At 46.3% G+C, this 24,122-nt stretch overlaps 1 long non-coding RNA gene across 1 annotated transcript in view; it reads right to left on the bottom strand.

The window, feature by feature from the left end:
* Window positions 1-4,263: 4,263 nt before the first annotated feature.
* LOC144584948 (uncharacterized) overlaps window positions 4,264-24,122 on the bottom strand; it is a 94,144-nt gene continuing 74,285 nt past the window's right edge. Inside the window, exon 2 of the long non-coding RNA XR_013539445.1 lies at window positions 4,264-5,122. This is a non-coding gene — a long non-coding RNA (uncharacterized LOC144584948). The remainder of the gene's footprint in view (window positions 5,123-24,122) is intronic.

Here is a 24,122-nt window from a genome sequence, read left to right as displayed (position 1 = left end):
AGGGTATCCATTCCTTTATCCAGACTAAGACACAGGCTCAAGTTTTGGTACTTGAGAAATTGTATTTCCATGATGTCATTACCAGCACTGGACACGAGAAGGTACCAGAGACCATGTTACGTATCGCATTCGCTACTGTCTTTCACTACAATAATCTGCATTTATTCAGTATTGGAGGGGGGGCTTAGTACTAAACCCCTGCAGATATGGGGGTCATATTGTACTCAAACTCAACCCCAGTATGTGGCAGAGTGGGAAAGGGAGGCCTCCCTTAATTTCTCTCATTTCCTTTTCCTTTTTTTCTTGTTCTTTTTAATTTTTTCTTCTTTTTTCTTGTTCTTTTTTTGCACCCCCTGATCCAAGCTCCTGTCACAACACCCTGGCCCCAGACCACCTTTCTCCCATCCCTCTCCCTGTGGTCAACAAAGAAGACAGTTCCAACTTCTGGGTCTCTTTGGAGCTCTGGCTCTTGTCAAGAGACGACCGGATTATTGGCAGGGACACTCCTTCTTTCCACCCCAAGCTTAGGGGCTCCTTTCGGGTCCATGGAGAGTGGGGTTCCCCCAGGCCAGGGGAGACAAGAGTGGGAGGAGACCCAATGAGAGAGGGAGAGCCACTGAGTGATGCTGCGGTCAAGCTTTATTGGGAAACGGGAACAGAGAGGATGCTCCCTCTAAAAGAAAAACGTGAAGGAAAAAGAGGTCCCATGGAGGAGAGAAGAGGGTGATCCAGGAGAATGAGAAGGAAGGAAACGTGGAAGAGAGAGAGAGGCCGGGGAGAGAGGAGGAAAAGAGCGGGTGGCCTTCGTGGGCGTCCATTGAGCGCCTTTGCCTTGTTCTGGGCGAGTAAAAAGTGGAGGGTTCTTGTACGTGAGTCCTGATTACGTCGATGGATTCTGGGCGATGAGAAGGGAGATCCGGAGTTCGATGAATGAAGTGAATGGACGAGGAGGGGGGACTCCAGAAAAAGGGAACAGAGGCCATCAGGATGTGGCCTCCATATTTGTGTTGTTTTTTTTTAAATTGCAGAGGGTGGCTATTGTTAGAGGGTGAGGCCAGGTGAGTCTGGTGGAGGAAAGCTTCCCTTCGCGCGAGGAGGGGGAGAAAAATGGCCGCCTATCCATCCAGAGGCTGAGTGGTCCCTGTCGGCCAGGGTCACGAGGAGCACAGAGACCAGCTCCGGGGTCGCAGAATGGCAGGCCAGGGCGAGCCACGTCCCAAAGCTCCCCAGCGGTCCGAGAAGGAGGAAATTGCACAGAAGCGTGAAGATTTTGCGGTACAGCAGGACTCACTCAGATTGGCAAAGGTGGCTTGGCGGTGTTCTAGAAATCAACAATTCTTTGCCGGGGACCTTCAGCCTCAGATGTTGTTGGAGAAGACAGAAGGGTAGTTTAAAAAGCGTGCAGTACGGGGCATCACTATCACAAGCTCTTGAAGGGCAAGCTTCATTAAATCGGGGTCAGAGAGACGAAGCCCATTGAAATCAACCATCCCACCACTGGCAATGGATCCGTCTCCCTGCAGTGCGAGCATCAATCTCTCAGGTGTGAGAGACATCTTGGAGAGATATCTGGAGGAGGGGGGGAAGAGACATAGGAAATATTAAGGAACACAAAGGGAGACAGAAGCCATCTGCTCACCAGGAATGTTACCGTTTCTGTGTTGACTAGGATCCTGTCCATGCTGGGAAATTGGGGGCGATAAAAGGGCTTTATCTTTGTGACCCCCTTGCTCCTGTCCAAGCCCAGGCCATGGAGAGGGGAAACTGTGCTTCCTCAGAGCCCTCTTGGGATCAGGGTCAGGGCAAACTAAACTCTCACCTGGCGGCAGTGGCCGGAGACGTAAAGGTCGTTGTTTGGTGTGAAGAATTTTGTAACGCCTGCCAGTCACGGTCAGAAAGCAGTGGCGGAAACCCAAATTCTCCATCCCAAACATGGGTAAAGGAGCAAAGATTCATAGCTGGGATGTGAAAGCTTAGCAAGCAAAGAAATATTCTCTCCGGGCAGGTGAATCGGTCAAATAGACTCTCTTTTGAATTTCAGTGTGAACGAAATCTCAAGACTTTTGGAAAAAAGTATTTAAAAATATCGCAAACTTCTCGCATACTGCAAAGAAAAGGGAAAACAACAGCAACAACACATTTTTAAACCTATGCCTACGTGATAGTTTGGAAGGTAACTTACCAAGGGCTGGAGACGATGAGCAGAAGCAGCCGAAGGAAGTCCAGGGGTGATGTTGGGAAAGCCTGAGATGGGGAGAGATTTATACGACTCGCTCTGGCCCTCCGAGGGTGGTCCAAGTTGGCGGTACCAATTTTGTTAAGTCTATGACGCTACTAACTACTCTACATGTTGTGGATTGCGCCTAAATGTCCTGACGCCCACGTAGGCGGTTCCAGAAAGATCTCTCCCCTTCTCCAAATTCTCAGCTCGGGGCAGGTACCCTGAGATATCTTGAAAGGGCTTCCTCTTGACCCTTTTTCATGTTCCTCTTAATGTGTTCGGGGTGTTTCCTTTGTTCTTTTCTGCTTTAGAAATGCCATCTTAGTGAACAGGTTGTGGTGGATTGTGTCCCCAAGTGAGACTCTGGCGTCCCACCAAAGTCAGCACCGTGTCCTTGATGGGAAGAGAGGCAGCCTGGGAGAGGAAAGGCCCACCAGGTCATTCACTGATTGACTGACTCATTACTTAAAACATTCGCGCGACTGTAATGTACTGGTACAACTGCACTTGGGAGTGCCTGTACTTCTCTCGAGAGGCTCCACTAACTGGGCGCTCGAAGGCAGAGGCTCCCCGAGATACTCCAAATAGGGTTCCTCAACAGGAAGTGAGCTCTCCTCTCTACGTGGAGCTTTCCCCGGCCCAAGGCAGGAACAAGCACCACTCTTAGGTGACCTAAATGTTCCCACAGGAAGATATTATTAATATTAATATTACTGCCTGTGATTCTTTAATGAGTCTCACACTGATAAAAGGCTCTGACGGAGGCTTTTTTGGGGCTCCAAAGGAGCACAACGTCTCCCGTGGGTGGCATTGGGGTGGGTAACAGGAGGCATGGCAGATTCCCCAAGTTTTGTCCTTGGTGTCAGCTTTTTGCACAAGCTCACTATTAATTTATTCATTTATTAAATCATTTCCAAACTCACCCTCATTATAAGATTCCAGGGTGAGGTGCAATAACTGACGAATTTCAACAGGCCAAACTTTGGAAATTTCCAAGTTAAAATTCAGCATTTCACCCCTCTTCTTAGGTGAAGTTTCTCCCACTAAACCCCACCTAAGAACTTCACATTTTTTGAGACATTTCTAATCCACCTATTTATAGATAATCTCCAAATCAACTCTATCACCCCCTCATTCCACCCCAGTAGTGCAGTTAACAGGCGATGGCTCCCCACCCCACAAATCGTCTTCCTCTTGACTGCACACGGGGTCTCCAAAAGGCCCAGATGGGCCCAGATTGGGTGGGAATCTTGGGGGCCAGGACTGGGGTGGAATGAGGGGCTGTCGATCATGTCCTTCCAATTTGAACAGTCTTTCATTATCTAAGGTTATCCATTCCTTTATCCAGACTAAGACACAGGCTCTATAATACAATGCCAATCCGGGAGACCATAACCTGTTCTTTGCTTGGTTTAGCATCTTGCATTGCTTTGATTTTAATTCTTGGTTGTTGTTTTTTAACCTTGCCAAACAAGTCTCATAATTATCTTATTAGGTTCTTTGGAAAATGACTGTTTTAATATCACAGGAATTATCTGAAACCAAAATAAAATTTTAGGTAGAATATTCATTTTGATGGCTATTCTGTATCCCTTTAATTAATTTCATATAATGGTCTTTGAATAGTGTACAGTACTTGTTTTCTTTGTGAGTTGGATTCCTAGGTATCTGACTCCCTTCTCTCCTTGAAAGTTAGTCCTCTCTATCAGTTTTCAGACCAGGCTGAACCTGCGGGCCGTGGGTCCTGCAAAGGGGCCCACTCCGATATCTGGGTCTTTTGGAGGCCCTGTGTGCAGTCAAGAGGAAGACGGTTTGTGGGGTGGGGGGGACATCGCCTGTTACCGCCCTACATCGGGTGCTTGTTTGGGTTGAGGTCTCAGCAGGTCAAGGTGGACAAGGTGGGGTGGTTGGGTTGGAGGAGGAAAAAACCCATGAGAGGCAGTTTGAACTGGAAAGAGATGGTGAAAGAAACGAAGTAAAACACAGGCATCCCATGTAGAGCAGGAAGAGTCTGGAAGCTGAGCAGATCAACCGGCAGAAGAATTTATTTATTTATTTATTTATTTATTTATTTATTTATTTATTTATTTATTTATTTATTTATTTATTTATTTATTTTATTTTATTTTATTTTATTTTATTTTATTTTATTTTATTTATACCCCGCCTATCTGCTCAGAGCGAGCATTCTAGGCGGCTTCCAGACGTATAAAACACGATAAAAAGTACATATAGCAAAACCAATATACTATAAGCAATAGCAATAAACAGCCAACAGTAAACACTAAACATATTTTTCAAGATGGCAATATAACAAAAAAGAAAAAAAATAAGGAAAGGGAGGAAAAAAAGTTAAGTATTATCTGGAGGGAAAGCTTGCTTGAACATCCAAGTTTTAAGATGAGTCTTAAAAATACCCAGCAACGGGGCCTCGCAAATCTCTGGAGGAAGGTTGTTCTGACCAAAAGAAGGAAGGACATTTTCTCAGAATTTCATCAGGCGACCTTTGCTGTTCTCTTGATGGGCGAAACCAGCCTCTCATAGTGGACTCTTCTCTTCAGATCGAGAGGGTGCTCTGATCCGACTGGATGCCTTTCGGGTGATCTCAAATGGGAATTCAAAGTTGAGAAAGCAAGGGAGGAGGAGAGGAGGCTGGAGCAAAGCGGAGACGAAGGTGTCCATGGCCATCAGAGAAAGGTATTCATGTTGATGGGTGTCAGTGCCATCTCAGCGTAAGGATAGTCCCATGGACCTCTGACACCGCCAAGGGTGATGGATCCTCTTCCACGGATGATGGTGCCCCCCCCAAAAGGAGAAAAACTGGTTTCTTGAACTGGTACTGGAAAAGCTGGTGGCCGAACAATCCTCATATTTTGTAGGGCAGCCATCTCAGAAGGAGGTCTGGTGAGAGGGGAAGTGACAGAGCAAACATGAAGGATTTCTCAAAAAGGAATGAGAATTCATATTCACATCAAGCAAGCCACAATTCAACATTCTGCTGAATTTGTGAGCGGCAGGGATGAGAAAGGAATGGACAGAGACCCGCATGTATCCCTTCGTTCCTGACGTTTGCTAAGCCCTTCAAAGGAGGAAAATATATGCACAGACCCCTTCTTCCCCGTGAAAAATGTTCATGTCCCAAAATTCAGACATTTGAAGTACACAGCCAGGTTTTTCTGAGCGGACGAAGGCCCTGCCAAGGCCTACGTGGGAAAAAAAGGTATTAAAAAGCCAGAATGATTGGCACTGGTTCCCGATAGATGTATTGGGGTGCCTGGGGCAGGGAGGGGGACCCCACCTTAAAAACCCAGGCGTGGGTCTCTCGCAAGCCATCCTTGCTTCCAGGACTGTTGACTTGAGAGTCAATCATCACTCGTTGGCTTAGGTCTCTGGCTGCACAGCCAGAGGTTGCTTGTTCAGTTCCCCATGGAGCCATCTTTGCAGTTCTATGATGATGATGATCTTTAACGAACTCCTGGTTAGCTCCATCCTTTCGGTCTCTGGCTCCAGTTCCCTTCCCCACGGTGCCTCCTCAACAGGGGCTGGACTTGATGATCCAAAGGGTCCCGCGTCCAGCTCTGCAATTCTCAGATCATTCTTTTATAGATCTTGCCCTGAAGACGGAGAGGAGGGACAGGTGTGCTCCAGAATCCTGGAGGCCCCTCCCTTTTCCTTCCTCTCGGATTTAGGGTTTTCCTTTCACCCCTCTGCCCTTATTTGAAAACTTACGAGTCTGTTCCATCTGATTTAGGAAGGATTTTATCATTGCTTGATGATTCCTTCCTCATCAGGATCAGACCAAGCTCTCATCCATCTGCACTGGACCAAATTCTTTTAATAAATGGACTCACAGTTTTCTGAAGTCAGGATAAGTTCTCCTTCGTAAATAAAGAAACAATCGCTCTTTTCCAAGTTATCCCCATGACAAGTGCCTGCTTCCTTTCCGTCCACATATATTTATTTAATTTAATAACACACTCTTTCTATTCCATTTAGGAAAGCACTTACAAATCTCCAGAAATACTTACCATACCAAGAAATACAGAAATAAATAAGATTTTCAAGTATCTGTTGTGTGTTATACAAATTTTGTCACACCTGCCACCCGTGGTCAGAAAAGAGTGGTGGAAACCCAAATTCTCCAGCCCAAACATGGGTAAACGTGCAAAGATTCACAGCTGGAATGTGAAAGCTTAGCAAGCAAAGAAATATTCTCTCCAGGCAGATGAATCCATCAAATTGACTCCCTTTTGAATTTCAGTGTTAAAGAAATCTCAAGACTTTTGGAAAAAAATTAATGAAGAGTTTTTGCAAAATGTCTTCTAGAATGCAGAGGGGAAATCAACTACACATTTTAAAACCCAGGATTCAGAGAGATTTTGGAAGGGGATTTACCAAGAGCTGAAAAGAAGCAGAGTGACAGAAGCCGAAAGAAGACAGAAAGGGATGTTGGAAAAGCTGCAGATGATGAATGTTTGATACGATTTGCTCTGGCCCTCTGAGGGCATGGGTTCAGGTTGGTGGTATCAATTTCGTTCAGCATACGACTCCACCAATCCATCCGAATATCTTGGATTACACCTACGCGATATATAGGTCTCTTGCTCCCTCTCCTGGCAAGTTCTGGTCGCTTCTTTATTAAATATATTTTTTGCCATTTTTCTTTCAATATTTTCAGACCATGGAACAGGGAACCAAGGTCTCCCCAGGTTGAAAAGAAAGGACTTGGACAGAGATGAAGAAAACTCTCCCCAGCACACGCTGGTTTGGACAGAAAGTTCTGGGTGAAGACAAAGGGGAAATGAGTGCCTTCCTAATCTGGAGAGAGACCGAGCGGAACAGGCTAGGAGGCAGCTCCAGAAGGAGAGGAAATGAGAACCAAGTCAGCTTTAGACAATGGAAAATGCCAATGATGGCTAGTTTTAGTGTTTTGAAAACCCAGCATGGGTACAGGAGGACCCCCCCCCTTTATCGACAGTACCGGTATCTACTGATTCTCTTTCTGAATGCCGTAAATTGTGTCACTCTTCCAGAGAGGTGCTCATCGGGGGTCTCCTTTGGCTGGGTCAGTTTGGTCAGCCCTCATTTCTGTGGGAAAGCTTACTGGTTAATCCTGGTTCCCAATAGCTTATACCACAACCAGAGCCTGCAAGGAAGGGAGGCATCATCATAGTAATGATGAGAACACGTTGGTACCTTGAAAGGAATGGTCTCTTCTTCAATTAGCCTTGAGATTTTGGCACCAAAGGATTTGCTGGCGAAGGAAGAGGGACTGCCTCCGTCAGAGCCTCAAGCACGATGTGAGACTCCTTAAAGAAATGCAGGCAGTAATATTAATATGAATAATCTCTTCTTGTGGAAACATTTAGGTCACCTAAGAGTGGTGCTTGTTCCTGCCTTGGGCCGGGGAAAGCTCCACATAGAGAGAAGAGATCAGTTCCTTCTGAGGAACCCTATTTGGAGTATCTCGGGGAGCCTCTGCCTTCGAGCGCCCAGTTATTGGAGCCTCCCGAGAGAAGCACAGGCACTCCCAAGTGCGGTTGTACCAGTACATTACAGTCATGTGAACGTTTTAAGTAATGAGTCGGTCAATCAATGAATGACCTGGTGGGCCTTTCCTCTCCCAGGCTGCCTCTCTTCCCATCAAGGACACGGTGGAGACTTTGGTGGGGTGCCTGTGTCTCACTTGGGGACACAATTCACCACAACCTGTTCACGAAGATGGCATTTCTAAAGCAGAAAAGAACAAAGGAAACACCCCGAACCCATTAAGAGGAACATGAAAAAGGGTCAAGAGGAAGCCCTTTCAAGATATCTCAGGGTACCTGCCCCGAGCTGAGAATTTGGAGAAGGGGAGAGATCTTTCTGGAACCGCCTACGTGGGCGTCAGGATATTTAGGCGCAATCCATAACATGTAGAGTAGTTAGTAGCGTCATAGACTTAACAAAATTGGTACCGCCAACTTGGACCACCCTCGGAGGGCCAAAGCGAGTCGTATAAATCTCTCCCCATCTCAGGCTTTCCCAACATCACGCCTGGACTTCCTTCGGCTGCTTCTGCTCATCGTCTCCAGCCCTTGGTAAGTTACCTTCCAAACTCTCACTTAGGCATAGGTTTAAAAATGTGTTGTTGCTGTTGTTTTCCCTTTTCTTTGCAGTATGCGAGAAGTTTGCGATATTTTTAAATACTTTTTTCCAAAAGTCTTGAGATTTCTTTCACACTGAAATTCAAAAGAGAGTCCCTTTGACCGATTCACCTGCCCGGAGAGAATATTTCTTTGCTTGCTAAGCTTTCACATCCCAGCTGTGAATCTTTGCCCCTTTACCCATGTTTGGGGTGGAGAATTTGGGTTTCCGCCACTGTTTTCTGACGGTGACCGGCAGGCGTGACATAATTCTTCACACCCAACAACGACCTTTACGTCTCCCATCTGGCCACTGCTGCCGGGTGAGAGTTTTGTTTGCTTCCTGGTTAGTAAGTATTTGTGGACATTTATAAACACGATTCTAAACAGAATTAAACTAAATAAATAGATGTTGTCGACCAAAATGAAACAGACATATTTTGCTAGCATTCATAATAAAAGGAAGAGGAAAGGAAGAAACTCTGTGGATGAAGCTTATCTCAGCATCCAATTTTTTTTAAAAAAGCACGGTATATCTAACATGTAGCGTATGTTAGTAATTCTCCATCATCTTTGAAGCGAAGGGTGTCCTGGGATCCGTTCTCCACAGATGCTCGCCTGTACCTTTGGGGTGAGGTCTCCTTCCCGACCCCAGGCCCTGACCCTGATTCCAAGAGGGCTCTGAGGAAGCTCAGCTTCCCCTCTCCATGGCCTGGGCTTGGACAGGAGCAAGGGGGTCACAAAGATAAGGCCCTTTTATCGCCCCAAATTTCGCATCGTGGACAGGATCGTAGTCAACAAAGAAAGGGTAACATTCCTGGTGGGCAAATGGCTCCTGTCTCCCCTCTGTGTTCCTTAATATTTCCTATGTCTCTTCCTATATACCTCTCCAGATACCTCTCCATGATGTCTCTCACACCTAGGGGATCGATGCTCCCACTGCAAGGAGATGGATCCATTTTCAGTGGTGGGATGGTTGATTTCAATAGGCTTGGTGTCTCTGACCCTCATTTAAGGAAGACTGCCTCTCTACGGATCCTTACAGTGTACCCCAGGACCGTACGCTATTTTAACTACCCCGTTTAACCTTCTGACATCATCTGAGGCTGAAGGTTTCCATCAAAGAATGGTTGATTTCTAGAACATGGACTACCGCCAAGCCACCTTTGCCAATCTGAGTGAGTTCCGCTGTACCGCGAAATCTTCACGCTTCTGAGCAATTTCCTCCTTGTCGGATCGCTGGGGAGCTTCGGGAGGTGGCTCATCCTGGCGTGCCATTCTGGGACCCTGGAGCTGGTCCTTGTGCTCCCCGTGACCCTGGCCGACAGGGACCACTCAGCCCCTAGAAGGGAAGGCGGCCATTTTTGTCCCCCTCCTCGCCCGAAGGGAAGCTTTCCTCCACCAGGCTCACCTGGCCTCACCGTCTAACAAAAGCCACCCTCTGCAATTTCAAAAAAAAAACAAAACACAACACAAATATAGAGGACACATCCTGATGGCCACGGTTGCCTTTTTCGAACTCCGGATCTCCCTTCTCATCGCTCACAATCCATTGACGTAATCAGGACTCACGTACAAGAACCCTCTGCTTTTTACTCGCCCAGAACAAGGCAAAGGTGCTCAATGGACGTCCACGAACACCACCTGCTCTTTTCCTCCTCTCTCCCCGGCCTCTCTCTCTCTTCCACGTTTCCTTCCTTCTCATTCTCCTGGATCACCCTCTTCTCTCCTCCATGGGACCTCTTTTTCCTTCACTTTTTTCTTTTAGAGGGAGCATCCTCTCTGTTCCCGTTTCCCAATAAAGCTTGACTGCAGCATCACACAATGGCTCTCTCTCTCTCATTGGGTCTCCTCCCATTCTTGTCTCCCCTGGCCCGGGGGAACCCCACTCTCCCTGGACCCGAAACGAGCCGCTAAGCTTGGGGTGGAAAGAAAGAGCGTCTCTGCCAGCAATCTGGCGTCTCTTGACAAGAGCCAGAGCTCCAAAGAGACCTGGAAGTGTCTGTTTCATTTTGGTCAACAACATCTATTTATTTAGTTTAATTCTGTTTAGGAATTCTGTTTATAAATGTCCACGAATCCTTACTACCCTGGAGGCAAACTAAACTCTCACCCGGCGGCAGTGGCCAGACGGGAGACGTAAAGGTCGTTGTTGGGTGTGAAGAATTTTGTCACGCCTGCCGGTCACGGTCAGAAAGCAGTGGCGGAAACCCAAATTCTCCACCCCAAACATGGGTAAAGGAGCAAAGATTCACAGCTGGGATGTGGAAGCTTAGCAAGCAAAGAAATATTCTCTCTGGGCAGGTGAATCGGTCAAAGGGACTCTCTTTTGAATTTCAGTGTGAAAGAAATCTCAAGACTTTTGGCAAAAAAATTAAGTTTCGCAAACTTCTCGCATACTGCAAAGAAAAGGGAAAACAACAGCAAGAACACATTTTTAAACCTATGCCTACGTGAGTGTTTGGAAGGTAACTTACCAAGGGCTGGAGACGATGAGCAGAAGTAGCCGAAGGACGTCCAGGGGTGATGTTGGGAAAGCCTGAGATGGGGAGAGATTTATACGACTCGCTTTGGCCCTCCGAGGGAGCGGTCCAAGTTGGCGGTACCAATTTCGTTAAGTATATGATGCTACTAATTACTCTACATGTTGTGGATTGCACCTAAATGTCCTGACGCCCATGTAGGTGGTTCCAGAAGGATCTCTCCCCTTCTCCAAATTTTCAGCTCATGACAGATATCCTGAGATATCTTGAAAGGGCTTCCTCTTGACCCTTTTTCACCATCTTAGTGAACAGCTTGTGGTGAATTGTGTCCCCCAGTGAAACACAGGCATCCCACCAAAGTCACCCTACGTCTCGGGAGGCTCTAATAACTGGGCACTTGAAGGGAGAGGCACTCTGAGGTACTCCGAATAGGGTTCCTCAGCAGAAAGTGATCTCTCCTCTGTGTGGATCTTTCCCCGGCCCAAGGCAGGAACAAGCAGCACCACTCTTAGGTGACCTAAATGTTCTCATCAGAATATATGATTAATATTAATATTGCTGCCTGCGTTTCTTTAATGAGTCTCACACTGCCTGCTTGAGGCTTTGATGGAGGCCTTTTTGGGGCTCCAAAGAAGCATAACCTCTCCCATGGGTGGAATTGGGGTAGGTGACAGGAGGTGTGACAGATTCCCCAACTTCTGTCCTTGTGTCAGGTTGTACTTTTAATTTATTTATTACACAATTTCCAAACTGACCCTCATTATAAGATTCCAGGTTAAGGTGCAATAACTGACATTTTTCAACAGGCCAGACTTTGGAAATTTCCAAGACAAAATTCAGCATATCACCCTTCTTCTTAGGTGAAATTTCTCCCACTAAACCCCAACTAAGCACTTCACATTTTTGAGACATTTCTACTCCTTCTGTTTTTAGATAACCTCCAAATCAACTCTATCACCCCCTCATTCCTCCCCAGTCCTGGCCCCCGAGATTCTGACCCAATCTGGGCCCATCTGGGTCTTTTGGGGACCCTGTGTGCAGTCAAGAGGAGGACGATTTGTGGGGTGGGGAGCCATCGCCTGTTACTGCACTATGCAGATGGAATGATTCTATCAAAATCCTAACAAGAATACGCCAAGGAATATGGAAAACAAAACAATGGCTCAAATACTGGCAATGTCCTGTTTCTTATACGCAAAGGGGTCAGAAGAAGGCACATATTTTCACTATACCCGTTCAATCTTTACGTAGAACATATCATGTGGAAAGCTCAACTAGATTCAGATGAGAGTGGCATATAAATATCCATGAAAGAAACATTATTAATATAAGATATGCAGGTGACACCATCTAACTAGCAGGAAGCAGCAAGGACTTGACATGACTTTTAGTGAAATTGAAAAAAGAAAATGCCAAAGCAGGATTGAAGTTGAACATAAAAGAAACCAAAATCATGACTGCAGAGGAACTACATGACTTTACTGATGAGAATGATGAAACTGAAATAGTTAGAGATTTTGTATATCTGAATTCAATTATCAATCGAGAACTGTAGCTGAGAAATCAGAAAAACGAGGCTCAATGGAATAAGAAAAGGTCATTGAGTGTAAGGATACCTCCCTGGAGACCAAGACCAAGATCATCCACACTCTTGCATTCCCAATCACCAGGTACGGGTCTGAAAGGTGGGGAATTAAGAAAGCTGAAAGGGAAATAAATTGAGTGGTTTGAAACGTGGTCCCGGAGGAGAGCTCTGTGGATACCACGGACAGCCAGGAAGATGAGCAAGTGGGTCCTAGAGGAAGCCCAGCCTACACTCTCCCTGGAGACAAAAATGCTCATGAAATGGAGGGATCAGTGCTGTCCTATGCTTCACGAAATCAGTCCTGCCAACCAGAACCAACCCTCGGGCATGCCAGAACTAATCGTATACATTTCTCACCATCTCAGGCTTTTCCAATTGTGTTTGCTGATTTCCTTCCTGCTCAGCTACGTCAGCTTTCGGTAACTTACCATCCAAAATCTCTCATAAGAATGCGTTAAAAAACTGCTTAATTTTCTTTTAAATATCAAAGAAATTTGTGAAATTCTTCCTAAATTGGAGGGAAGACCAGTACACGGTTCGGTGGTGATGCACCTTCTGGATGCATTTTTTTCTCAGAATGCCCTCTGCATGTGGATTTGAGCAATCGATATCTTCAACCATTAACGACAGGGATCAAGAACAACTCTTCTTTCTGTGCAGTTTTCTTTCTGCCAGCTTGCACAGACTACTAGATATCCTACAGGACCAGTAAATTCATTAAACGAGCCATGGAAAGACAAAACTCATTGCCTGATTCACAATATCTACAAGTTAATGGTGCAATTTGATGGCTTATTTTATTCTTTTATGCTTCCCTGGTGGTTTATCTGTATTTACATTAGATTATCTTTTCAGAGCGGCTTAATTGTCAGGTATGATGAAGCTACTCTGGTCATACAACGTCAACCTGGATCTAGCCACTGCAGTTGAGTTGGGGTTTTGTCTGGTTTCTGATGAATCAGCATTTAGGGTCTCTACGAAATGCCTTCTTAAACAGGCTGAGGTTCCATTAAATAAATTTATGTGGGTGGAAATGAAGGACAACGGACCTACCATTGTTAATTTCTGAGAGAACGAATAAATTGGGAAACCTGTGGCTTTGGGGAATATCTCTTTCATTTTATTTTACAACAGATAGTAATTAATACTCTAAGGAATCCCACAGAGGTGTTTTGTGATCCATCCATGTCAGAGGCTCACCTGTCCCTGTAGGGTGAGGTCTCCCACCCTGCCTTTGCCCATGAGCCCGACCGCAAAAGGTTTGGGTTTCGTCAATTGCAGTGAAGCTTTGGCACTTCCTTCTTTCAAGTCATTATGGCATTTTGCCAGTACTGTAACATCGTGTGATCTGCACATCTTAGATTATGGATGCTTCTTCCACCCAATTTTAATTCTCCTTTCATCTGAATCTACGTAGTCTGATTTTCCATATGATACGTTCTGCTTACAGACTGAACCAATAAAGGGATAAAATGCACCCTTCTCTGATCCCGTTGCCTAGAAGAAACCATTCCGTCTCTCAGTCTTCTGTCCTAAAGGCAGCCTCTTGTCCACAGCACAAATTACACATCGATGTAATCAAGTGCTGAGAAGAACCCATTTCTTGCGGAACAACCTATAATTTCTCATTACCACATAGTCTAAAGCTTTGCTTTAGTCTACAAAGCATAAACTGACCTTTATGTCCACTGTCATTGGTGGATCAGGCCTGGTCTGTCGCTGAAGCTGCTGCGAGAATGAAGGCGTGTGTTTCTATGCCTTCTGACCCTTTGTGGCGGAAGAAAGAGCAAGGACTTGGGCAGGGTGGTGGGGGTCTGTGTCCTGCATATCCCACCCCTCAACAGCCCAGCCAAGCCCATTTAATTCTTACCAAAAAGACAAGCTCATGGGTCCCCCACCAGCCATGATGCCACCAAGGGAAGCCAATTCGGGCCTCCATGTCCCTTAGGACTTAACACACAGTCAGGAGATCAAGACTGGGGGTGTGTGGGTGACCGCAATGATCCCCACTATGCCACAAGTGCTTATGTGTGCTGGAGTGGAAGAGGCTTCACCGTGTGTGTGTGTGTGTGTGTGTGTGTGTGTGTGTGTGTGTGTGTGTGTGTGTGTGTGCGCGCGCGCGCGCATGCCCGGGTGAAATTTCTCCCACTGGACCCCAAAATAAGGACTTGGCATGATGGCGTCACCCCCAGTCTCTACCTCTTCTTGACTGGGTAGGAAACCTAAAAGGACATGGGGGTGAGAATTGGCACCATGGCTGACGGGGGGACCCCTGGGCTCATCTTCTGGTCACACTGATATGGGCTGGGCTGGTGGGGGTGGGATGCCCCTGAAACAGCCCCCACCCCACCCCACCCTGCAGATCCTTGCTCTGTTTTTAGCCACAGCAAGAGAAAGGGCCAGAAGGGATAAAAACACACGCCTTCATTCTGGCAGCAGCTCGAAGTATGGACTGGGCCGGATCCACCAACTCTACCTTGCGGTGCTCCCCAGAAGGGGAAGCGACGGGGGCTGCAATTGCATCATTTTTCATCTGGCGCCAGCATGATCGGACCTGAGATGCTTCCTTTCATGTTCGAACATGGCAGGCCTTGGATGGGCGCTCAGCTGTATCCTGGATCTTGCCCATCTTGGCTGTTCTTGGTGTTCTTTTCCAGTGAGTTGGTATCTTCCCTTTAATCAACCATGCTTCTGAACCAAATACATTAGAGCCATCTGAACGTTTTAAATAATAAATCAATCAGTCACCTGGTGGGGATTTTCTCTCCCTGCCTGTCCCTCTTCTGTTCCTCTCAGAAGGACATTGCGGTGACTTTGGTGCAATGCCCGAGTCTCACTTGGGGACACAATTAATCACAACCCGCTCACTAAGATGGCAAAGATGATCCTTCTAAAGCTGGAACGAAGAAAGGAAACACCTACAACCCATTAAGAGTAACATGGACAAGATAAAATATTTCAAAGGTATCTCAAGATACCTGTCACGACCTGAGAATTTGGAGAAGGGTAGACAGCCTTCTGGAACCACCTATGCTGGTGTCAGGATGTGTAGATGCAATCCAAGAAATGTACAGTGATTAGTGTCATCATGTGCTTCACGAGACTGGTACCGCCAACCTGAACCACCCCCTTCAAGTTCCAGACCGAATCGTATATAAAACTCTCCCCATCTTCGGCTTTTCCAACATCGCCTTTGGACTTTTGTTGTCTTCTGTTGCTCGGCTTCTTCTTGGCTCTTGGTAAGCCACCTTCCAAAATGTCTCATACTAATGAGTAAAAACATGGATTTCTTTTTTTCTTTACAATATGGCGATGACACTATCTTACTTCCACAAAGCAGCCATGTACTGAAATGACTTCTAGAGAAAAGGAAAGAACAAAGTGCCAAAGAAGGACTATAGTTGGATGTTAAGAAGACCTAAACCTTGACCACAGAAGAACTGCAATAATTTAATGTTGATGATGAAGAAAGTGAACCAGTTAGACCTTTTGTATACCTTGGTTCAGTCATCAATCCAAAGGGCGACTGTAGCCAAGAAAGTCGATGAAGGCTGAGAATCGGAAGGGCAGCAATGAAGAAATTTGAAAAGATCCTCCAGTATCAGGATGTGTCATTGGAGACCAAGGCCAAGGTGATCTTGGATTCCTGATGACCATGTATGGGTGTGAAAGCTGGACTTTAAAAAGCTGACAGGAAAAATATGACTTTTTTTGAGTTATAGTACTGGAGGAAAGCTTTGTGGATATCCTGGACTGCCATAAAGATCAACAAGGGGGTCCCAGATCAAGTCAAGCCTGAATGATCACTAGAGGCCAAAATGATGAAACTCAGGCTGTCCTACTTTGGCCTCATCATGAAAAACACAATAATGGTGGAAAAGGTGGAGGACAGCAGGAAAAGAGGGAGACCAACTACAAGATGGATTGACTCCCTAAAGAAAGCAAAAGACTTGGGTTTTCCAAGAGATGAGCAGGACTCTTGAGGACAAAGCATTTTGGAGATGGTTCATAGGGTCACCATCAGTCAGAGGCGACTTAATGATATGTGAGAACAACAACATGAAATACTGGATTTTATCTTTGAAATCTGAGAACTTAATAGGGATACAGAAATGTAGGAGTTTTTATCGGGCAGAATGTCCCCCTGGATACAATGGATATTATATCTTCTTTCCCCCATTAGATTTCTCAAAAGCATCCTTTCATACAGAAGGTGAAGGATTTCATCGAGGTCCCTCTTGTTCTGATTTAGAAAGGAAATGTCTCTCTGACTGTTTCTGTTTGTCTTCCTCAGACGTCCCTCAGGGTCTTCACCTCCTCTTCTTCCATCCTGGGTTAAAAACCCCTTTTCCTTCCTTAGTGGCAATCTGTACCTATTTCTTGTGTCCTCTTTCCGAAATATATGGATGTCTAATACATTTTTCCAAGCAATCCAAACACCATGAATTGCGTTCCCAGCCCTGCCTCTCATCGAGGCCACCTAAGGCTGAAGGGGAACCTTATTTGTGCGGAATAATTTTCTCTTTTGCTTCCTCGCAGTCCTTAATCCTTTCTCTGTTCTTTTTTTTTCCTCAGACCCTGCTCCGGGATGTCAAACAGATTTGAAGATTTCATTACCTATTTCCGAGAAGTGACTGCACCTCTTATGTTCATTGATCCAGAAGATATCACCATGCTGATGTCCAGAGGAAGGATGTCCATCGCGGTTGGTGGGCTGGGGGCTCCAGGGGGGGCTCCTTCTTCCTGGCTCTGGGATGATGCTGATATCCATGAACACAAACCCTCTTTTCTGAGAGCCACGGATGCCTCTGCCTCCGCTTTCTGCCAGCCTGGTCTCCTGGTTCCTTTGCAGCTATCCTTCCCTGAGAACCATCCTGAACTCGTCCTGTCCTATTCCAGGAATCATCATGTCCCGGAGAGAGTCTGACATACTTTTTTTTTAAAAAAATCCATCAAGAAGAAAGCAGAGGCATCTGAAGAAACTCTGAGGAGAAAAAAGCCCTCTTTTTTCCTATACCCCTTCCTCTTTTCCTGTCTTTCTTTTGTTCGTCTGAGATGCCCCCCTTTTGCTCATTAATCTCTCCGTTCATCAACTGATCATCAAATCAATGATCCAATCATTGCTTTCCATGGGACTTCTCTCTTTTCCTTCTAGTCTTCCTTCACTGGCATCTTCCTTTCCACCCATTAAAGCTTGACTTCCAGCATCACACAACAGCTTCTTGTGGTTCTGTCTCTCTCCCCAACCCAGGGACCCTCTCACTCATCCATCTGGACCTGCTGAAACTTCTCCCACACACCTCTGATAACACAGCATGGATTGGGGGGCATCACCGCTCAGTCTTTGTCTCTTGACGGCAATGGAAACCCCAAAGGACCCTGGAAGTGGGGATGGGCTTCAGTGCAAGGATCGGTCCTTTCTGGCTGGTGGGAGACCCCTGGGCTGCTCTGTTGATCAGGGTAGCTCCAGCTGTGCCAGTGAAGTATGTGCTGTGTGGGAGAAGACCCACCAGGAAACCTTAGTCTTCCTTCTGGAAGAGAGTCGTGAGCTTCAAAAGCACCTTCCCTCCCTCAACCTGGGAGGAGTTCCAGGTGGAAAGTCAAGGAATGGACTGGGCCCAATTCACCACCTCCACTATCTTGGACTCCCCAGAAAGAGCAAATGTAGGCGCAATCCAGGACACCCAGACGGATTGGTGGAATCACATGCTTACGCCAACCTGAACCACCCCGTTCGAGTGCCAGAGCAATTCAATTTAATAAAATCTTTAGTACAATACTTGTCCACCTTAAGAGTGCCAGAGCAAATCGTATAAATGTCTCCTCATCTCGGGCTTTTCCAACATCACCTTTGGATGTCCTTCATCTTCTGCTGTTCAGCTTCTTCTCAGTTGTTGAGAAGTTTTTCTCAGTAACATAGACAGCCAAAAAAAATTAGATCTTGGTACCTTGCCCACGTTCAGCTTTACAACCACTAAAATTTTAACTTTTAATGAATGATTAAAATCATTTAATGCAGCTGATAATGCAGCTATTTTACAAGGAAATGGACATGGTAGGAAATGGTATAAAAATGAAATGGAAAAGAACTGTGGATGGAAACCTAGAATCTTATCAGTGAAGAAGGCATGAACTGACTCCCTAAAAAAGTAAAAGACAGGGTTCCAAGAGATGAGCAGGACTCTTGAGGACAAAGCATTTTGGAAATCGCTCATTCATAGGGTCACCGTGAGTCAGAGGGGACTTAAATGACATGTAAGAACAACAACATGAAATACTGGATTTTTTCTTTGAAATTTGAAAATTTGACAACGATACAGATATGTAGGAGTTTTTATCGGGCAGAATGTCCCTCTGGATACAATGGATATTATATCATCTTTCCCCTTTAGATTTCTCAAAAGCATCCTTTCATATAGAAGGTGAAGGGTTTCAAGGAGGTCCCTCTTGTTCTGATTTAGAAAGGAAATGTTGCTCTGACGGTTTTAGTTTGTCTTCCCCAGACGTCCCTCGGGGTCTTTGCCTCCTCCTGTTCCATCCTGGGTTGAAAACCCCCTTTTTCTTCCTCAATGGCAATTTGTACCTATTTTTGTGTCCTCTTTCCAAAATATATGGATGTCTAATACATTTTCCCAAGCAATCCAAACACAACGAATTCCGTTCACAGCCCTGCCTCTTACCGAGGCCACCTAAGTGTGCAATAATATTCTCTTTTGCTTCCTCGCAGTCCTTAATCCTTTCTCTGTTCCTTTTTTTCCCTCAGACCCTGCTCCAGGATGTCAAACAGACTTGAAGATGAATTTAAATATATACAGGAACTGTTCACACCTATTACTGTTAGACGTCCAGAAAATCTCCCCATGCTGATGTCCAGAGGAAGGCTGTCCATCGCGGTTGGTGGGCTGGGGGCTCCAGGGGGGGCTCCTTCTTCCTGGCTCTGGGATGATGCTGATATCCATGAACACAAACCCTCTTTTCTGAGAGCCACGGATGCCTCTGCCTCCACTTTCGGCCAGCCTGGTCTCCTGGTTCCTTCGCAGCTGTCCTTCCCTGAGAACCATCCTGAACTCGTCCTGTCCTATTCCAGGAATCATCACGTCCTGCACAGAGAGTCTGACATGCTTTAAAAAAAATCCATCAAGAAGAAAGCAGAGGCATCTGAAGAAACTCTGAGGAGAAAGAAAGCCGTTTTTTCCTCCATCCCTTCCTCTTTTCCTCTCTTTCTTGTGTTCGTCTGAGATCCCCTGCTTTTGCTCATTACTCTTCCTGATCATCGACTGATCAACAAATCAATGATCCAATAATTGCTTTCCATGGGACTTCTCTCTTTTCCTTCTAGTCTTCCTTCACTGGCATCTTCCTTTCCACCCATTAAAGCTTGACTTCCAGCATCACACAACAGCTTCTTGTCGTTCTGTGTCTCCACCCCCCTCAACCCAGGGACCCCCTCACTCACCCATCTTGACCTCCTGAAACCTCTCCCACACATTTCTGATAATAAATATAGCATGGAGTGGGGGGCATCCCCGCTCAGTCTTTGTCTCTTGATGGCAATGGAAACCCCAAAGGACCCTGGAAGTGGGGATGGGCTTCAGTGCAGGATCGGTCCTTTCTGGCTGGTGGGAGACCCCTGGGCTGCTCTGTTGGTCAGGGTAGCTTCAGCTGTGCCAGTGAAGTATGTGCTGTGTGGGAGAAGACCCACCAGGAAACCTTAGTCTTCTTCCTTCTGGAAGAGAGTCATGAGCTTCAAAAGCACCTTCCCTCCCTCTCAGCCTGGGAGACACTTTTCAGGGTTCATGGAGGGAAACTATATACTGGCCTTCGCTATACAGATGTCATTCATGGGCTCTCTTTATATAACTGCTAAAATCTCACATATACAGTTATATTTCAAAGTTGCAATGAGGGGGACATCCACAACTGGAGATAAATCATCTCCAAAGAGAGTAACGTGCTAGTGATAAAGTGCAGCCGGTAGTTGATTAATAAATCAATCTAGTACAGGAAGGAGAGAGAAACACCAAAGAAGGAGAAGCGAATACAGGCAGATAAAGAGTACAGGAAAATAAATAAAATGAGAAAAGAAAAAATGGAAGGAATAAAATAAGAAAAAATGTGTAAGATTCAGAAAAAGATTGAAATTATTAAGTGAAGGAGTAAAACAGTATCCACCCCTTCGCAGGAACAAGTGGAAGTAATCATCCAGAGTAACAGAAGGGTTCAGGTCAATACTGGGAGTATAAGAAGATGCTCCCCTCAAAGTCAGAGTCCTTCCCCGTCCTCAACCCGTCTGTTCACTTACGAACACCTTCATTCCATACAAGACAATCTCTCACCAGAAGTTAAACGGAGCACCCCCGACTTCTCTCAGAGGAATGCCAAGATCACAAAAGATGGGCCAGATCCCCAGTACAAGACCTCTCCCTCATCCCTGCCCCGGGGGCGGGGGGGGGGGGGTTGAACGAGCTTTATGGAAGATTTTTCGATCCCTTCCTTAAAGTGATTTCGTAAGAAGGAAAACAAGGTGGTTTTATTGGCCGGGAGGGCGGGAACCTAGGGAACAATCCTCTGTCTGCCCCCCACAATACAAAAGGAAAAAAAAATCAAAATCATTCAACAGAATGGCTAGTGGCGTGGCCAAAGGAGCTGGTGAGGGCTGTGTGCACTTTCTCTGAGCTTTGCTCCAGCAGGATTTGGCCATCAGCATCCTTTCTGCCCAAGTGGGGCTGAAACCTGGCAGGTGGCCAGACGAGCAGAAAGCCTTCCACTGGCCTTCCGAAGTTCCTCTCTGCCCTTCCGTTCCTGTTTCTGACAGGGCTGTAACCATCCCCAGGGAAGCTGTTCAGGAGCCTTTTGCACTCTGCACATGCTCAGGCATCATCTACAGGACCTTGTGGTCGCTACCGGCTAGGCTAATGGATTTAATGTATTCGCGAAGGCTTTCACGGCCGGGATCTCATGGTTGATGTGGGGTTTTTGGGCTGTCCTCTGAAGAGGCCGGCCACAGAGACTGGCGAAATGTTAGGAAGAACAACCTTCAGAACACGGCCAAAGAGCCCGGAAAAACCCATAACAACCACTAATGGATTTAGTCTAACCTGGGCTTTTCTGCAGAGACATCAGCCAGACAGGAAGTCTAACTAAAATGCTTTATTTAGAAGAAATAAAAGGGCAGAAGAAAAAAATGAAAAAAGAATCCCATCTGGCAGAGCCAGAATACTATGAGACTGGCAAGAGATCAAAAGGGAAAAACCAATGTGATAATAATGTGTAATAACACTTGGTTCCCAATATTTTATAACACAACCATTTGGTGCCTGAATCCCTTGGGTGTGTCTGAGGACAAGGGGCTGCTAATCCACCTCAGAAAACAGTCACCCTCAAAAAATGGCACCGAAACTCTGATTGAGGCCCGTGGGGAACGGCGTAGCCTCTGAATGGGTTTTTGATAGTGGGGTACTGCTCTCCGGACAAGGAAATCATACTAATGAAGAGAACACGTTGGTACCTTGAAATGAATGGTCTTGTCTTCAATTAGGCCTGAGAATGGGGGGGCCAAAGGATTTGCTGGCGAAGGAAGAGGGACTGCCTCCATCACAGCCTCAAGCAGTGTGAGACTCCTTAAAGAAACGCAGGCAGTAATACCAATATTAATAATATATTCTCATGGGAACGTTTAGGTCACCTGAGAGTAGTGCTGCTTGTTCCTGCCTTGGGCCGGGGAAAGCTCCAGGTAGAGGTCAGGTCAGGTCCTGCTGAGGAACCCTATTCGGAGTACCTGGGACTGCCTCACCCTTCAAGCGCCCAGTTATTGGATTCTCCTGAGAGAAACGCAGGCACTGCCAAGCATGACTGAAATACCGAGTTGTTGCATAACTGTGTTTGGAATGACGCTTTCCAGCAGAAATCTGGAGCTTTGGTGGATCCATTTAGTTTTGGTGGATCTCAACTCTGAATTTGCCTTTGAGATCAACCTAAAGGCATCCGGTCGGATTAGAGCACCCTTGCCATCTGAAGAGAAGAGTCCACTATGAGAGACTGGGTTTGCCCATCAGGAAGAGGCAAAGGCAGCCTGATGAAAGTCTGAGAAGACTTCCTTCCTTCCTTCCTTCCTTCCATCCTTCCTTCCATCCTTCCATCCATCCATCCATCCATCCATCCATCCATCCATCCATCCATCCATCCATCCATCCTTCCTTCCTTCCTTCCTTCCTTCCTTCCTTCCTTCCTTCCTTCCTTCCTTCCTTCCTTCCTCCTTCCTTCCTTCCATCCATCCTTCCATCCATCCATCCATCCATCCATCCATCCATCCTTCCATCCATCCATCCATCCATCCATCCATCCATCCATCCATCCATCCATCCATCCTTCCTTCCTTCCTTCCTTCCTTCCTTCCTTCCTTCCTTCCTTCCTTCCTTCCTTCCTTCCTTCCTTCCTTCCTTCCATCCATCCATCCATCCATCCATCCATCCATCCATCCATCCATCCATCCATCCATCCATCCATCCATCCATCCATCCATCCATCCATCCATCCATCCATCAGTTCTTCTGCCTGTTGTTCTGCTCAGCTTCCAGACTCTTCCTGCCCTCAGTCTAAGGGATGCCCATGTTTTTCTTCTTTCATTTCAACATCTCTTTTCGGTCTGAGTGTTCTCGGAATTCTTGTTTTGCATTAAAGCTTGACTCAAGCATCACACAACTTGCCTTTCATGGGTTTTCTCTCCTCCAACTCAACAAGCCCACCTTGTCCACCTTGACCTGCTGAGATCTCAACCCAGACAAGCACCCGATGTAGGGCGGTAACAGGCGATGGCTCCCCACCCCACAAATCGTCTTCCTCTTGACTGCACAGTTATTGACTACATCAGTTATTGCACCTAACCCTTGAATCTTATAATGAGGGTCAGTTTGGAATTTGTGTAATAAATAAATTAAAAGTACAAGCTGACACAAGGACAGAAGTTGGGGAATCTGTCACACCTCCTGTCACCCACCCCAATGCCACCCACTGGAGAATTTGTGCTTCTTTGGAGCCCCAAAAAGGCCTCCATCAGAGCCTCAAGCAGGCAGTGTGAGACTCATTAAAGAAACGCAGGCAGCAATATTAATATTAATAATATATTCTGATGAGAACATTTAGGTCACCTAAGAGTGGTGCTGCTTGTTCCTGCCTTGGGCCGGGGAAAGCTCCACACAGAGGAGAGGTCACTTCCTGCTGAGCAACCCTATTCGGAGTACCTCAGAGTGCCTCTCCCTTCAAGCGCCCAGTTATTGGACCCTCCCGAGACTTAGGGTGACTTTGGTGGGATGCCTGTGTCTCACTGGGGGACACAATTCACCACAACATGCTGACTAAGATGGTGAAAAGGGGTCAAGAGGAAGCCCTTTGAAGGTATCTCAGGATGCCTGTCACGAGCTGAGAATTTGGACAACGGTAAAGATCCTTCTGGAACCACCTACGTGGGTGTCAGGAAATTTAGGCACAACCCACGAAATGTAGAGGGGTTAGTAGCATCATATACTTAACGAAATTGGTACCGCCAACTTGGACCGCTCCCTCGGAGGGCCAAAGCAAGTCGTATAAATCTCTCCCCATCTCAGGCTTTCCCAACATCACCCCTGGACTTCCTTCAGCTGCTTTTGCTCATCGTCTCCAGCCCTTGGTAAGTTACCTTCCAAACACTCACGTAGGCATAGGTTTAAAAA

Source organism: Pogona vitticeps, chromosome 15 (genome assembly GCF_051106095.1).
Source record: "Pogona vitticeps strain Pit_001003342236 chromosome 15, PviZW2.1, whole genome shotgun sequence".
Classification (NCBI taxonomy): domain Eukaryota; kingdom Metazoa; phylum Chordata; class Lepidosauria; order Squamata; family Agamidae; genus Pogona; species Pogona vitticeps.
Note: the sequence above shows the minus strand (reverse complement) of the source record. Positions and strands in the feature narration are given on the sequence as shown.